Here is a 16,346-nt window from a genome sequence, read left to right as displayed (position 1 = left end):
TTGAGAGCTTGTGCTCTAACCAACTGAGTCATCCAGTGGCTCCTCCGGAAGCTCAGCAGCAGCTCTTGTCTTCAATCTAGTTATGGAGGGCGCAGCTCACTGGCCCATGTGGGAATCGAACCCGCAACCTTGTTATTCAGAGCTCGCTCTCCAACCAACTGAGCCATCCGGCCACCCCTAAATTTTTACTAAAAAACAAAATTCCTCTTAAACTAATACTCTGAGCCACTTAAAACATTTCTCAGAGAGTTAAATAGACATCTAATAATATTTGTGAGAAGTATTTTTAAAACAGCTTTATTGAGGCATGATTTACACACCGTAAAATTCACCCACTTTCAACATTTCATTGAACCACCCACAATTCCATGATTTTAGTAAATTTTCCAAGTTGTGCAACCACCACCACAGTCTAGTTTTAGAACTTCCCAGACCTCAAAGTCCTCTGGTACCCTCTAGCAGCCACTGCCCCTCCTACCCAACCAGGAGATCACCCACCTGCCTCCTGCCTTCATACACTGCCTTTTGTGGCCATTTCATGTAAGTGGAATCACGTCACTTGTAATACAGTGTTTGGGGTCTGGCTGCTTTCACTGGGCACTCATTTTGGAGTTCATCCATGTTGCAACACGTGTCAGTAGTTGGTTCCCACAATACTCCGCTGTGTGGGGACACCACACTTTGTTTATCCACTCACCTGTGGGTGGGTGTTTGGGCGGTTTGCACATTTTGGCTGTTGCAGATAAGGCTCCGTGGACCCGTGTTCTCATTTCTCTTAGGTAGATGCCTAGGAGTGGACTTGCTGGGCCATATAGTAAATTAATGTTTAGCTTTTGAAGAAATGAGCTATCCATTTTACATTCCCGCCAGTAATGTATGAGGTCCCAGTATTCCTTTGTCAACACTTGTAACTGTCTTTCTTTTTGACTGTAGTCATCCAAGCGGGTGTGAGATAGCGTTGTATTTGGTTTCAAGTTGAGTTTTCCTAATAACTAATGATGCTCAGCATCTTTTCAAATTTCATCAGCCATTTCACCAAAGAAGATATTCAGCTTCCCTCCTTCTCCTTTGGTTAAATGTCTAATCAATTTTTCTGCCTATTTTTTACTTGGGTTGTTTGCCTTATTATTGTTAAATTTCACATTATTTTTAATTGTGCTAAAACATACATAGCAATTTTAAGTGTATGTTTTTTCCTATTTTTAAGTTGCAAGTGTTCTTTATATAATATATTCTAAGTGCAAGTCCTTTATTACATATATGATTGACAAACATGTATCACAATTTTCATTTTCTTAGTGGTGTTTGAAGCACAAAACTTTTACTTTTGATCAAATCCCTTTTTTTTTTCATGGATCTTGACTTTGGCATTGCACCTCAGAACACTTTGCCTAATTCAAGGTCACAAAGATTTTCTATTAAACTTGTGTAAGAGTTTTACAGCATTAGCTCCTACGTTTAGGCTTATGGATCAGTTTGAGTTAATTATTGTGTATGGTGTGAGGTAAGGGTCCAGATTCCTCTTTTTACATATATATATCCAACTGTCATAGCACTATCTGTTGAAAAGTGTATCCTTTTCCCTATTGAAATTCTTGACACTTTTTTCAAAGATCAGTTGACCATAAATCTATGGGTTCACGTCTGGACTCTCGGTTCAGCTTCATTGATCTATGTGTCAATCCTTATGTCGATAAATGCTGTCTTTATTACTGTAGCTTTAGTGTAAATTTTAATGTTGGAAACTGTAAATTCTCCAATTTTGTTCCGAAATTGTTTTGGCTATTCTGTGTCCTTTGCATTTCTATACAAATTTTATGACCAGGTTGCCAATGTCCGCCCCTCAAAAAATCTGCTTACATTTTGATAGGGATGGCATCCAGCCTCTTAGTCAGTTTGGCTAGTATTGCCATCTTAACAAAACAGAGTCTTCCAATCCACGAACATCGAATGTCTCTCCATTTATTCAGATTGTCTTTAATATCGTTCAGAAATGCTATGTAGTTTAAGTGTACAAGTCCTGCAGCCTTTTGTTAAGCTCTTTCCGAGGTATTTCATTCTTTTTGAGGCTGTGTGAATAGAATTGTTTTCTCAGTTTCATGTTGCGCTGTTCATTGCTAGCATATAGAAATGCAGTTGACTTTTGTATTTTGATCTCGGATCCTGGAACCTTGGTGAACTCACTTATTAGCAGCCTTTTTTTCTCTATGTTCTGCCACAGATGCGTCACAAAAGCAGAAGTGGAGGAAAGGGGGACCCTCAGGTAACTGGAAAGTACCAGGAGAATAATGAAGAGGAAGATACTCAGAGAATGGCCTCAGGAGATGTGAAGTGTTGGACCCCTGGGCTAACAACGCCTGTACGTGGATCTGATCCTAATCGGCATTTCAAATGTTTGGGAAATCGATCTAACAGGTAGACCTCCACCCAAGTCTCACAGTGACCACTAGAGGGTGCACACACAGGACACACCCCGTTAGAACAGCAAAGACTGAACGTTGAATGGACAGTGGAACCATAACCCACAGGAGACTAAAACAAGTATTTGAACATTCTCCACCAGCCAGGGGAAGACCCAGAATCTCCTCACATAATACTCAAAATGCCCAGGACAGAAGCTAAAATCAGTTTGCATATGATGAACATGAGAATGTCAACTCACATGGGAAAAGACAATAGACACCAATGATGCGGCGACAGAGATGTTTGAATGATCTGATGGGGACTCGAAAGCACCAATTATAAGAATACTTGGACCAGAAATTGCAAACATTCTTGACACAAATATTAAAATGGAATGACTCAGCAAAGAAATAGAAAGATATAAAGAAGAACCAAATGGAAATTTATAAAAACAAAAACAAAAAAACCTAACTAGGGTGGCCAGATGGCTCAGTTAGAGTGCAAGCTCTGAACAACAGGGTTGCTGGTTCGATTCCCACATGGGAGGGTGGGCTGCGCCCCCTGCAACTAAAGATTGAAAATGGCGACTGGACTTGGAGCTGAGCTGCGCCCTCCACAACTAGATTGAAGGGCTACGACTTGGAGCTGATGGGCCCTGGAGAAACACTGTTCCCCAATATTCCCCAATAATTTTTTTTAAATCATTAAAAAAAAACCCTACCTGATATATCAGTAGAAATTTATCCGAGCAATAGAGAGAAAAACTTTTAAAAAATTGAACAGTCACAGGGACCTGTGGGACAATCAATAAAAGGGCTAATAATATTTGTGTGATTGGAGTCCCAGAAGGAGAAGAGAAAGAGTGCGGGGAAGAAAAACTATTTGAGAAAATAATAGCTGAAAACTTTCCAAGTTTGGTGAAAGACATAAACTTACAATTCAAGAAGCATAGCAAATCCCATCCAGGATACACGGAAAGAAATTCACACCAAGAAACTTCATAAACAAACTGCTGAAAACTGAAAACAAGGGGGAAAATTTTAAAAGAAGCCAGAGAAAAAATGTGTTGCCTATAAAAGAACAGTGATTTGAATAACTGGATTTTTCATCAGAAACCATAGAGACCAGAAGGAAGTAGTCCAATCCTTTTGCAAGGGTTGCATGAAAAACACCGTCAATTCAGACCTTTATATACAGCAAACTTCCTTAATCTGAAAAAGGGCATCACAAATATCCCACAGCTAACATCATACTTAGTGTGAAAGAGTAAAGCTGCCCCCCATTAAGATCAGCCTCAAGCCAAGGATACCCAATCTCACCGCTCTTATCCAACATGGTGCTAGAAGTTCCAGCCAGTGCGATAGGGCAAGAAAAGGAGATAAAAAGCATACCGATTGGACAGGAAAAACGAAACTGTCCTTACTTAGGGACAACGTGGTTATCTATGTAGAAAATCCTAGAGAATCAATTTTTTAAAAAAAGATTTTAGTGGGGAAGGGGAGCAGGACTTTATTGGGGAACAGTGTGTACTTCCAGGCCTTTTTTCCAAGTCAAGTTGTTGTTCTTTCAGTCTTAGTTGTGGAGGGCGCAGCTCAGCTCCAGGTCCAGTTGCCGTTGCTAGTTGCAGGGGGCACAGCCCACCACCCTTGCGGGACCCAAGGAGTTGAACCAGCAACCTTGTGTTTGAGAGCCCACTGGCCCATGTGGGAATCGAACTGGCAGCCTTCGGAGTTAGGAACACAGAGCTCCAACCGTCTGAGCCACCGGGCCGGCCCGAGAATCAATTTTTTAAAAGAACCAAACTCCTAGAACCAATTTACCATAGTAGGTTGCAGGATACAAGGTCAACACAAAAGTCAATTGTATTCCCATATACAAGCTATTAATAGTTGGAAACCAAGATTTAAAGAATATTACCATTTATAACAGCTCCCAAAAATGTCTATGTATAAATCTAGCAAATGTCTAGGTGAACAGAATCTGTGTGTTGAAAACTACAAAATGTTTGAAAGAAATCAAAGGAGATCAAAGGAGATCTAAATAAATGGAAAGACTTACCGTATTGATAGACAACATCATAGCAAAGATGTTGACTCCAAAGTGATCTGTACATTTGACACATCACCAGCCAAAATTCCAGCAGATTCTTTTCTAGACATAGACAAGCCAATCCTACAATGTACATAGAAGGGCAATGGAACCAGAGTAACTAAACCAATTTGAAAAACAAGAACAAAGTTGTAGGACTCACACTACCCGATTTTAACACGACACAGCTCCAGTAGTTGAGACAGTTGGTATTGGTGATGTGATAGGCGTATATGTAGAATAGATAAATATAACAGAATACATTGTGCAGAAACAGACCACAGGAATCTTTGACAAACGTGCAAGTGGAGAAAGAATAGGTTTTGTTTGTTTGTTTGTTTTTGTTTTTAGCAAAGTGAATCCTAGGTCTAAATGGAAAACATAAGACTATAAAATTTACAGAAGAAAAACGGGAGAAAGTCTTCGTGACACAGGGGTTTAGTCAAAAGTTTGTAGAAATGACACCAAAAGCACGACCCATAGATGGGAAAAATGGATAATTGGACTTCATCAAAATTAAAAATTTTTGTCTTGCCAAAGACACTGTCAAGAGAAGGGCGAGAAAAGCTACAGTTGGGTGGAGAGGATTTGCAGGCCACACGTAGGAAAAGGACTTCATGCAGAGTATGTAAGAGCTCTCAAAACTCAACACAAGAAAACAACACAGCTTGCAGAGAGGCGGAGGTCTGGAAAAGACACTTCACCCAAGAAGACGCACAGGTGGCAAGTGGGCAGGTGAAAGATGCTGCACGTTGCAGACCCTCGGGAAGCACCGCGGAGCTTGGGTGAGTCCACTGCGCGCTGACAGCGCCCCGCACCGGCCAGGACGTGGAGCAGCTGACGTCGCCGGGCAGGTGCTGGGAGTGCAAAGTCGTGCCCCGGCTCTGGGCAGCGCCCTCTCTTGGGAAGTCCGCGACGGCCTGGCTTAGTGTGGGATGCCCGTGTCATCCGTCACCGCAGCATTTGCCGTAGAGAAGTGAAAGTGGACGCTCACGCGATACAGGAAGGTGCGTGGTAGCTTTATGCGTGACAGCTGGAAACCACCCAAGTGTTCCGTGGGTGGACGGGTAGACTGTGACGTCTACCCCGTGGAATGCCACTTAGTCACGAAGAGCAACAGACTTGGTCCACCTGACATCCAATGAATCAGCCTGAGTGAAAGAAGCCAGTGTCACAGGGTTCATACCGTCCGCGTCCACGTACGTGACGCTCACAGACAAAACTGGTGACGGAGGACAGGTCAGTGGTTGCCACGGGTCACCGGTGGGTGGGGTGTGCCCACAAAGCCACGGCAGGGGGCACTTTTGGGGTGATGGAACTGTTCTGTATCCTATTGTGACGGCTACCCGAATGTGGTAAAATTGATAAAACTGTTCACCAAAATGTAAAAAGTCGATTTTACTGGGTGATAATTAAAAATTAGATAAACAAACTATTTTTTAAAAATATACTCCAGGCAGTTTCTGCTCGCCCGGCTCTCTCTGCGGAGCGCCTGTCCCCGGGGCGGATGAGGGGTGTCACTGCGCCCTCCGCGACCCTCCACAAGCGCACAGCTTTGCGCATGCGCCCGCTACCCGCTGCTGGTGCACCTGGGCGGCCACTGCGACCACCCTGGAAACTGGGTAGGTGGCCCGACGGGTCCTTCCTGGGTGGGGGGAGGTGGTCTCCATGAGGGCCGAGTGCGGGACGGGTCAGCGGTGAGAAAGACACTTGCACCGGGAACCTGGGGACCCGAGACAAAGGCGGTATCCTCGGACGTCTCTTCTCAGTAAAAGCCAAAGGGGGCGGGACCGGAGCCCTTGACCCCCGCCCAGGCGCTGCCCCGAGGGCTGAGCAGCGCAGGGAGGGCCTGAGGAGTGCAGTGCCCCGGCAGGGCCTGGAGGGGGCACTGCTCTCCTCTGCGCTCCCTAACCCCCGCAAACAGGGCTCTGGGGAGGCCTCGCAGGGCCTCCCCTTCCCCTCTTCCTCAGGGCCTATAAGGCAAGCCCTGCCTTGTCCCCGGACAGCCTTCCTCCTCCGACGGGCCCGGGGCGCGCCCGAGGTCGCTGGCCCGCCCCGCAGCTGTTCCCAGTCCCCCCCCACCAGCTGATCCTCAGCTGGAACTGCGACCCTCCCCAGCCCGCTCCATGGAACCCGGGCGGAAACCAGACCTCGAAATAGGGCTAGGTGATTGGGGACATGGGGGCTACCCACGCGGTCGTCCCGCCCTCGCCTCCCCCAGACCCTCCAGCTTGGAGCAGAGCCCCTAGCCCAGCCCTGACGCGCTCCGGGGGCGCAAGTGCTGGTCGGAGGACACCTGCTCAACGCGCCGGTGACTCTGGTTTCCCTGGAGAGGCAGGTGCCCCACAGCCGCGCACGATGAGTTGGTGGCTGGTTTGGCCCCAGCACCTCTTTCCCTGGGCCCACGCCACCCCCGCCCGTCCGGGGAGCGCGCCCAGAACAGCGTCCCGGAGGTCATCTGGTCTCTGGCAAATCCCACGTCCTACGCGCCTTCACCCTGCGTCCACAGGACCCCTTCTCACATCTCACAGCCGACGCGCCACCGCCCACACCTCCGGGAACGCGCCCCCCACGCCCGGCCATCGCCCCGCCCGCGGCAGCTGCCCGCGCTGCGGTCCACGCGTGTCTCTGGCCGAGCCCCAGGCGGCCGCCGTCCCGCGTGTCAGTGAAGCGCAGAAAAGCGCACGTGCGAATGTGCAGAACGCAGAGTTTTGGGGGAAAGAAATCCAGTCTTCTCTAGCAATAAGCAACAATTTGCTAATTCTAGTATTAAAATAATCGGGATCTTACTGGAAAACGTTGATCAAGATTCTGTTCAGGAACCGGAACCCGCTGTGTTCCAGCCGCAAGCGGGTGAATGCGGGGACCGCGCGGGCTGGGGGCTGGCGGGTGGGCGCGGCTGCCAACGACACAGCCGCCCTGCGCGCTGCCCAGAGGCCCCACAGCGAGCCTGCGAGTCCGCCGGGAAGCGAGTTGGGGCCGCGACCCCGCCGCTGCTGCCCGGGCGGCCGGGACCGGACCCCTGGAACTCGGTGTCTCCACGACCTGCGGGACAGAGACCACCGCCAAGCCCCTCCGCCCCGCAGAGCCCGCGGGCACACGTGTCGTGATTTTGCAAACGGAGGGACCTCCAAACCCCCAAGCCCCTCTGAGCCCGCACCACCCCAGCTACCACTCATTCCTTTGTTCCTTTGCCTCTAAACGCAGGTGTCCACGCGCGCTCCGCAGGTCCGCTCCCTCCCTAAACCCTCTGCAGTCAGGCCTCTCCGCAGAGCTCGTCTTGCCAAGTCCGGTTCCCACCTCCAGCCCGCACTTGGCGGGTCAGCACCCCGCCAACTGGACGTTCGCGGGTCTCCTCCCCTCCTCTCTCAGCTCTGGCCTCCTCCCTCCCGGCGACCTCACCCAGCCTCCGGTTACGCCCACGGTGTCCACGCGGGGGTCTCCACCGCCACAGCTCTTGTGGCCTCTCCACTTAGATGTCTGACGGAAATCGCTGCAGCCAGCGCCCAGGCCGAACTCCTGGGGGCCCCACCCCACGCGCGCTCTCTTACCCCCCGCATCTCTGAGGTGCCATGCCAAGGTCCAGGTGCTCAGATCAAAGACCCAAGGTGTCCCAGCCCCTCTGCCTCTCCATCTCATCCGGCCACCAGGAAACCCCCTTGGCTCTAACTCCAAAATACACCCGGGATCTAACCTTGCCTCACCATTGCGGCGCCCGCCCAGGCCTCGCCTCTCACTCCGGTTATTGCAGTAGAGTCCCATGGGTTCTGCTCTCCCTGCTTCTGCCTGTGGCGTCCCGGGCAACTGGGGCAGTGAGGGTGCGAGAAGGGGTGGCTTTGGGTTAAGTTTTAAGAAAGAAACATACAGAGACTTAATGCAGTTGAATCTCAGAAGGCCAGGGGTCTCAGAGTTCTGAAAGACTGGAGTCCAGAACAAAGCCGACTGGAGGCTTTTATTGATAAGTATACAAGGGAGTAGCAGTGTTTTGGGCACGTCTGTGAGACTCACTTATCACGTTATAGAAACAACCCAAACCAATTATGTTGATCTTCAAACAGCTGAAGCAGAAAGTCCTTGAGGTGAGGTCTGCAACTCTTTTAAGGGACATACATCACATGTTGAAATTGTTTCAGAGCTGAGCAGAGAGCTTAATCGTATCACTCTCAAGACTTTTCTCCCAATTAGGTGAGAGGGAAAAGTCAGAGCCAGCAGCCGCTTTTCCCAGGCAGGGGGAAAGGGAGACAAGGCTCCTTCCCAGATCTTTCTAAGGCAGCTCATGGGGGTCTCCACCAGGTTCCACCTGGCTTGAGTTGTCCCCTCCCCCTTGGGGAATCTTACTCGTCTTAGGCCACAAACCCTCTTTTGGAGACTAAATAGAGAGAAATATACAGTCCCAGAGATGCACAGTCTCACAGACTCTTCTTTCCTTAAGGAAAAACATGGGGGGACAGTCTGCTAGGCTGTTGTATGACAACATCTGCCCTCCACCGGCACCCCTACTCTCCCCGCACACTCAGGGTCACGTGATTTTCCCAACGGCCACTTTGCTGGGGGTAAAAGCTGACTTCTTCCCAATGGCTGCTAGCCTCCTCTGCTTCTCCACCTGTGTCCCTCCTCTCTCCCCCTTCACTCCCGTGACAATGTCGTGCCTGCCCCAGGGCCTTTGCACAACTCTTCCTCTAGGTGTCCTAAGGGTAAATTTAAATCTTCCCTGGTGCCAAAATGGAAAGAGACTCTCCATCCTTCCTTTTCTTAGAACATTTCCTTTAGAAAACTTACAGATTCTGTCCTTTTGAAATGCTTGTAAACCTTTCGAAAAGTAGGCCTCTGGACTGTTTTACAACCATGAATGTTTTTCCTAATAGGCCCCATCGGTCTCTTTGAAATGTAAACAAGAAAGACAGCGCCTCCTCTCCCAGTCTTGGTGCCTGTCTCCGTGGGCCAACTCCCTGCTTATCAGAGAGATGAGAATGTTTAATGTTTCCTTTGAATAAAGGGAACGAGACCACGCCATGGCCACACCCATGAGCAGGTAAATTGGGGTGAACCATAAATTGGGGTGAACCATGGTGCTATCAAGTCCTCTCCAAAAATTGTTTTTATTGTGGTAAAATATACGTAAGACAAACATTTCTATTTTAAGTGACTAATTCAGTGACATTAGTACATTCACAGTGTTGTGCAATGAACGTCATTATTTCCAGAACTCTTTTTTATCATCCCAAACACAACTCTGTAGCTGTTGTAGCTGTGACACAATAACTCCAATCCCCCTTCACGCAGGCCAGGGTCATCGCTACTTCACAGCGCTTCAGCTGGGCTGTTCTGGAAGCTCAGACACTTGGCTTTGTCACTCGGCATCGCTTTCTCAAGGCTCATCCATGGTGTAGTGTCTGTCAGAACGACATTCCTTTCTATGGCTGGTTAGTGAGCCATTGTAGGTCTACACCACCTTTTGTACATCCTTTCATTTCTCGATGGACACTTGGGTAAGTGTCCAGCTTCATTCTTTCACATGTGTGTATCCAGTTTTCCCAGCACCATTTGTTCAAAAGACTGTCCTTTCCCATGGAATGGTCTTGGCACCTTTGTTGGAAATCAACTGACCATAAATGTGAGAGTTTATTTCTTAACTCTTAACTCTCTCCCATGGAGCTATACAGAGGGTACCAAAAAAAATTATACACATGTTAAGAAAGGGAAAAAAACTATTAAAATTGTAATACTCTATATATACCGATAACAAAAGATGAATACAAGTCACGTTTGACTTTTGCAATTACAAGAGGTGCTCAAAGTGGTTCCCATCAGCGTCCAGACATTTCTGATTACAGTGAACTACTGCTTGAGCAACGGTGACCACAGTGTCCACTTGTATACATCTTTTGGCACCCCCAGTGTGTTCATCTTCATGCCAGTACCACAGTCTGCTGATTGCTGCAGCTTTGTAGTAAGTTTAGAACGAGGGAAGCGTGAGTCCAACTTTGCTCTTTTCCAAGATTATTTTCTCTATTTGGGTCCCTTGTAATTCCACATGAATTTTAGGACAGATTTTCTCTTTCTACAAAAAACAGCACTGGGATGTTGAGAAAGTTTGCACTGAATCTGTAGCTCACTTAGCTCACTTGTTAGCTTGGTACAGGTTAACAATATCCAGTCTTCCGGTCCGTGAACACGGAGGCCTTTCCACTCATTTGTGTCTTCTTTAATTTCTTTCAGCAATGTTTTGTAGTTTTCAGTGTACAAGTCTTCCACCTACCTTCTAACTTTAATTTATTCCTAAGTATTTTCTTCTTTTGGATGCTATTGTAAATAGAATTATTAGCTTAAAGTTTTTAACAATTCTTCATTGATAATGTATAGAGATGCAACTGACTTGTATGTTATTGGTTTTGTATCCTTCAGCTTTATTGAATTCGTTTGTTAGCTCTACGAGTAAATGTGTTTTCATGTGATTCTTTAGGGTTTTCTCTATATACGATCATGTCAGCTATATATAGAGATACTTTAATATTTCTCCAATTTGAATGCCTTTATTTCTATTTCTTGTCTAATTGCTCTGGCTAGCACTTCCAGTACTATGTTGAATGTTAAAAGTGGACATTCTTGTCTTGTTCCTGATCTTAGAGGTAAACTTTTCAGTCCTTCACCATTGAGTATGATGTTAGTAAACCTATCTTTCAAAAATGAAGGAGAAAGTAAGGTATTTCCAGATAATAAAAGGTTAGCGATTATATTACTAGTAGACCTGACCGACAAGAAATGCTAAAGAGTCCTTCAGACTGAAATAAAAGGACAATAGACAGCAACTTGAAGCCACATGAAGAAATACAGAACATGGGTAAAGGTAACCACACAGGAAAATATAATGCTGGTATTATTGTAGTTTTCGTTTGTAACTCCTCTTTTTTTCTATATGATTTGATGGGGAAATGCATGAAACAATAATTATAAATCTCTGTTAATGGGCACACAATACATAAAGATTTATCTGTGACAGCAATAGGGGAGGGATGGAGATGAATAGGAGTAGTGTTTGCACAGTATAGAAACTGGTATTAATATTATTCAAACTAGGTTGTTATAAGTTTAAGATTTTAATTGTAACTCTCAAGGAAACCACTGAGAAAATATTGGGGAAATACACAGAAAAGGAAAGGAGAAGGAAATCAAAATGCTATTCTCCAGGAGCGGCTGGATGGCTCAGTTGGTTAGAGCGTGAGCTCTCAACAACAAGGTTGCTGGTTCAGTTCCCGCATGGGATGGTGGGCTGCGCCCCCTCTAACTAAAGATTGGAAATGGTGACTGGATGTCATTCAAGGTCTCAGCTCCCGCTCCCTGCACAAGCACGCAGGATATGGTGAGGCCAAAAGGAACACCCATGGAGCCATAGATAGGGGAGTCATACCACTATTTTCTTGCTGGCGGCTAGGTTGGAGACACAAGAAGCAGGAGCCACATGACGCAACCTGCCGTCCTCTTCTCTGACTACCAACCTCATTTGCTAACTGCAATCGGCGCCTGCTAGTGTAGCCACGGCAGTTATATCAGTGCCTAATGGCTAACCGATAACAGCTGACGGCCATCTACTACCCGAGCCAGCACCTTTCCATGTGAGGCCGAGAGCCTGGAAACTGCTCTCTGGAACTCTGTCCCCACACTCAACCTCTACAGGGTCTCGCCTCACAATCTACGCGACAAGCGTCTTCTGTGAGAGGCCCTGTGCCATATTAGCCTATAGGCATCTATGGACGAAAAGAAATAGTAGTCTTAGAAACCAACAATGGCAAAGCCCTTCCATCTGGGAGGACACATGCTAGCTTTTTGTCCTGGGAAAGGAGGGTCGCTGCCACTGGCACCTTTCCCGGTTTGTGGTACCAGACCTTTATGGCAGTGCTTGGGGTCCCTTGCATAGTTTCAACATGTAACAGAACAGGGGACCCCATAATAGGCCATAGCAAGAGCACATAGGTTCCTCGCAAAGTCATCCCGGTATCGGGACCTCCATATACTACAGTCACTTGCGGTGGCCACTCAGCCACGACCCCTGGCGTCACTTGCAAATCATGAGTCAAACCGGCCCTCCATGGGGCAATCAGGCCCAACCATCCACAGTGGGGGCTTCTGACCCCCCAGGTCCAAGTCCATTGCTGCCGTTCCCCTGCTTTCAAGCATGTAGGTGCTGGCAGCAAAATGTTTCCATTCCTGCCGTAGCCTGGCTTTAACAGAGTTTCACTGGTGGTAACTTGTAATTGAATGGGAGTGGCCGTTCGATGTAGCAGAGCTTCTACTGGTGCCGGTCCTCCCTTCTGTGGTCTCTCATTCAGGATTCTCAGGACGTCCCATAGACGCGAGGCCCAGTCACGCATCGTGGGAGGGTGTTTTGACACCCGGAGACCTTGCTTCAAAAGGCCGTTGTAGCTTTCAATCATGTCACCTGCTTGTGGGTTATACGGAGCATGAAACAACCATTGCACGTCCATCCTGGCAGCCCAGCGCTGCACCTCTTGCCCCGTAAAATGGGTACCCCTGTCACTTTCAATAACTTGGGGGCGCCCATAGAGGGCGCACAGCCGTGTAAGAGCCACGACTGTATGCCTCTGATCTGCTGCCGGACACGGCCAAGCAAACATCAACCCCGTAGCAGTGTCCACTGCTGTGAATGCGTATATCGCATTGTGGGCTTTAGGCAGGGGTCCAATGTAATCCACTTGCCAGCGAGTGAGGGGCACCCTCCCTCACATAATCTGCAGTGTCTCCCAGGGGAGCCTCCGCCTTTGGGGACTGTCCTGGGCACAGACGGCACAGTCATAGAAGGCATCTGCTATCTCCTGCCATTTCAAAGGCAGACCCCAGCGTCTGCTCACCTGCCACATGGTTCGGCTTCCAGCGTGCTGCAATTTCCTGTGCAGCCAATGGGCCACATCAGTGGCAGGAGCCCGTTCTAACCATCGGACCCGTGTTAGGGCATCTGCTTCATCATTCCCTGGGGACACTAAAGGGGAGTGACCTGTGACATGTATTAGGGTTACCTCCTTTCTCTGCCCTAGGTCCCAGAGGTCCTGCCACATGGCTTGACCCCACAGTGGAAGGTGTCCTACCAACTAGTTTTGGTGTTTCCACATGGGGACTCACAACGTTAGGCCCCGGAACACCGCCCAGCTGTCTGTGCAAATAACTAGGGGCCTGGGCTCGTGGCTGATTACCATCCACACAGCCCGTAATTCAGCCCACTGGCTACTCTGGCCCGTCCCAGTATCAAACCAAATGGTGTCTGTTTTGGTCTGCACACCAGTAGCCATCCAAACGGCTGCAGCCCCTCACGGGTCTCGTGAAACAGAGCTTTCATACGTGTAAAGTGCTCCATTACCCCTTTGGGGATTCTGGCCAACACCGTACCCTGCTCGCTGCACCATTCGTCATGCAGGGTCTCAGCTCCCGCTCCCTGCATAAGAACACAAGATATGATGAGGCCAAAAAGGAACACCAGTGGAACCACAGATAGGGGAGTCATACCACTATATTCTCACTGGCAGCTGGGCTGGAGACACAGGACGCAACCTGCTGTCCGCTTCTGTGCCAACCAACCCCACTTGCTAACTGCACTCCGCGCTTGCTAGCTCAGCCACAGCAGTTATATCAGTGGCTAATGGCTGACCGGTAACAGCTGATGGCCAACTAGTCACAGCTGACAGCCATCTACTACCCGAGTCAGCACCTTCCACATGAGGCCTAGAGCCTGGAAACTGCTCACTGGGGCTCTGTCTCCACATTAGACTTGGAGCTGAGCAGCGCCCTCCACAACTAGATTGAAGGACGAGTTGGAGCTGATGGGCCCTGGAGAAACACACTGTTCCCCAATATCCGATATTCCCCAATAAAAAATTTTTTAAAAAGTAAAAAAAAAAGAATAATTAAAAATAATGCTACACTCCAAAAAAATCAATGAAATACTAAAAGAGGCAGTAATGGAAGAATTAGGAACAAAAGCCATATAAGACATACAGAAAACAAAAGCCTGAATGGTAGAAGTAAATCCTTTCCTTTCAGTAATCACTTTAAAGGTAAATAGATTAAAACTCTCCAATTAAAAGGCAGAGATTGGTTGAGTACATTAAAAACATGGTCTATCTACACGCTGTGTAGAAGAGACTCACTTTAGATACACAAACACATAGAAGTTGACAGTAAAAGGATGGAATAAGTCATTCCAGGCGAATAGCAACCAAACAGACCAGCTGTGGCTGTGTTGTCACCACACAAAATGGGCTGCATGTCAAATGGTCCTGAGAACAAGTTATTTCTCTTGAAACGGGTTGTACCTGCCTGGCTCATATGAAAGGGTGAGATTTCTGTCTTTGCAATCTCTTAATGCTTATTCAATAATAAAATTGTTTAATTCTTCTGTGCCTTTGTGGAGAGGATGCACTGGGTTGGCAGGAGACTGTGTTTTTAATTGTCTTAACGGTGCCCACTAACTCTTTCATTTCCTTCGTGTCTACATGAGACCCACCCTGTCCTCTGCCCCCAGGACTGTCTCCTTTCCTTTATCCTGTTCGCTTTTCTTTTCTGAATGTGCTAGTTTACTCTTTTTTCAATGTTTATGCTTCTCTCTTTTGCCTCATGCAGGGATCTGTGTCTGTTTTGTTCACTGAGGGAGTTGGTATACAGCAGGCACTGCATAAGCATTGGTGAATGAATGAATGAATGAATGAATGTCTAATGGGCATTCTGTCTAATGGGCAGTTCAGCCTCAACACGACCGACCACCAACTTCTGCTGCTGCACCCCATCTTATCTCACCAAGCCCCACCCTCCAGCTGAGGAGGCCAAACATTGTTCCTTTTTTTTTTTTTACATTCAGTATTATTTTATATTAGTTTCAGGTGTACAGAACACTGCTTAGACATTTATGTCATTTAGGAACTGATGGCCCTGACTAGTCTAGTACCCACCTGGCACTATACATAGTTATTACCATATTATTCCCTGTGCTGGACTTTACATCCCCATGACTATTTTGTAACTACCAATTGTACTTCTTAATCCCTTCACCTTTTTCACTCTGCCTCTCAAACTCCCTCCCATCTATCACTCCAGCAAGTTTAGTACCCACATGACACCATACATAGTTATTACAATATTATTGCCTATAGTCCTTATGCTAAGCCCTACATCCCCATGACTACTGTGTAACAACCAATTTGCACTTCTGAATCCCTTCCCTTTTTCACCCACATCCCCAAATCCCCTTCCATCTGGCAACCATCAAATGTTCTCTGTATCTATGAGTTCGTTTTTGTTTCATTTGTTCATTTTGTTCGTTAGATTCTACATATAAGTGAAACCACATTGCATCTGTCTTTCTCTGTCTGACACTCCACTCAGCACAATATCCTCCAGGTCCATTCATGTCGCTGCAGATGGCGAGGACCCATTCCCTTCCCTGACCGAGTGATATTCCATTGTATTTATGTACCACCTCCTCTTTATTCATTCTTCCATCAACAGACACCCAGGCTGCCTCCACATCTTGGCCATTGTAAACAATGCTGCAGTGAACATATGGATGCCCACGTCCCCTTGAAGTAGCATTTGGGTTTGTTCGGATAAATATCCAGAAGTGGGATAACTGGGTCCTTCTTTGCCTTTTGTTATAGCCTTTGTTTTAAAGTCTATTTTGTCTGGTATAAGTATTGCTGCCCTAGCTTTTTTTCCCCCCATTTTCATGAAATATCTTTTTCCATCGTTTTACTTTTCATCTGTGTGTGTCTTTCAATCTGAAGTGAGTCTCTTATACACAGCATATATTAGGGTTCTGTTTTCTTATCCATTCAGCCCTCCTATGTCTTTTG

This window comes from Rhinolophus hipposideros (genome assembly GCF_964194185.1).
Source record: "Rhinolophus hipposideros genome assembly, chromosome: 9".
NCBI lineage: Eukaryota > Metazoa > Chordata > Mammalia > Chiroptera > Rhinolophidae > Rhinolophus > Rhinolophus hipposideros.
This window is presented reverse-complemented; position numbering follows the sequence as displayed.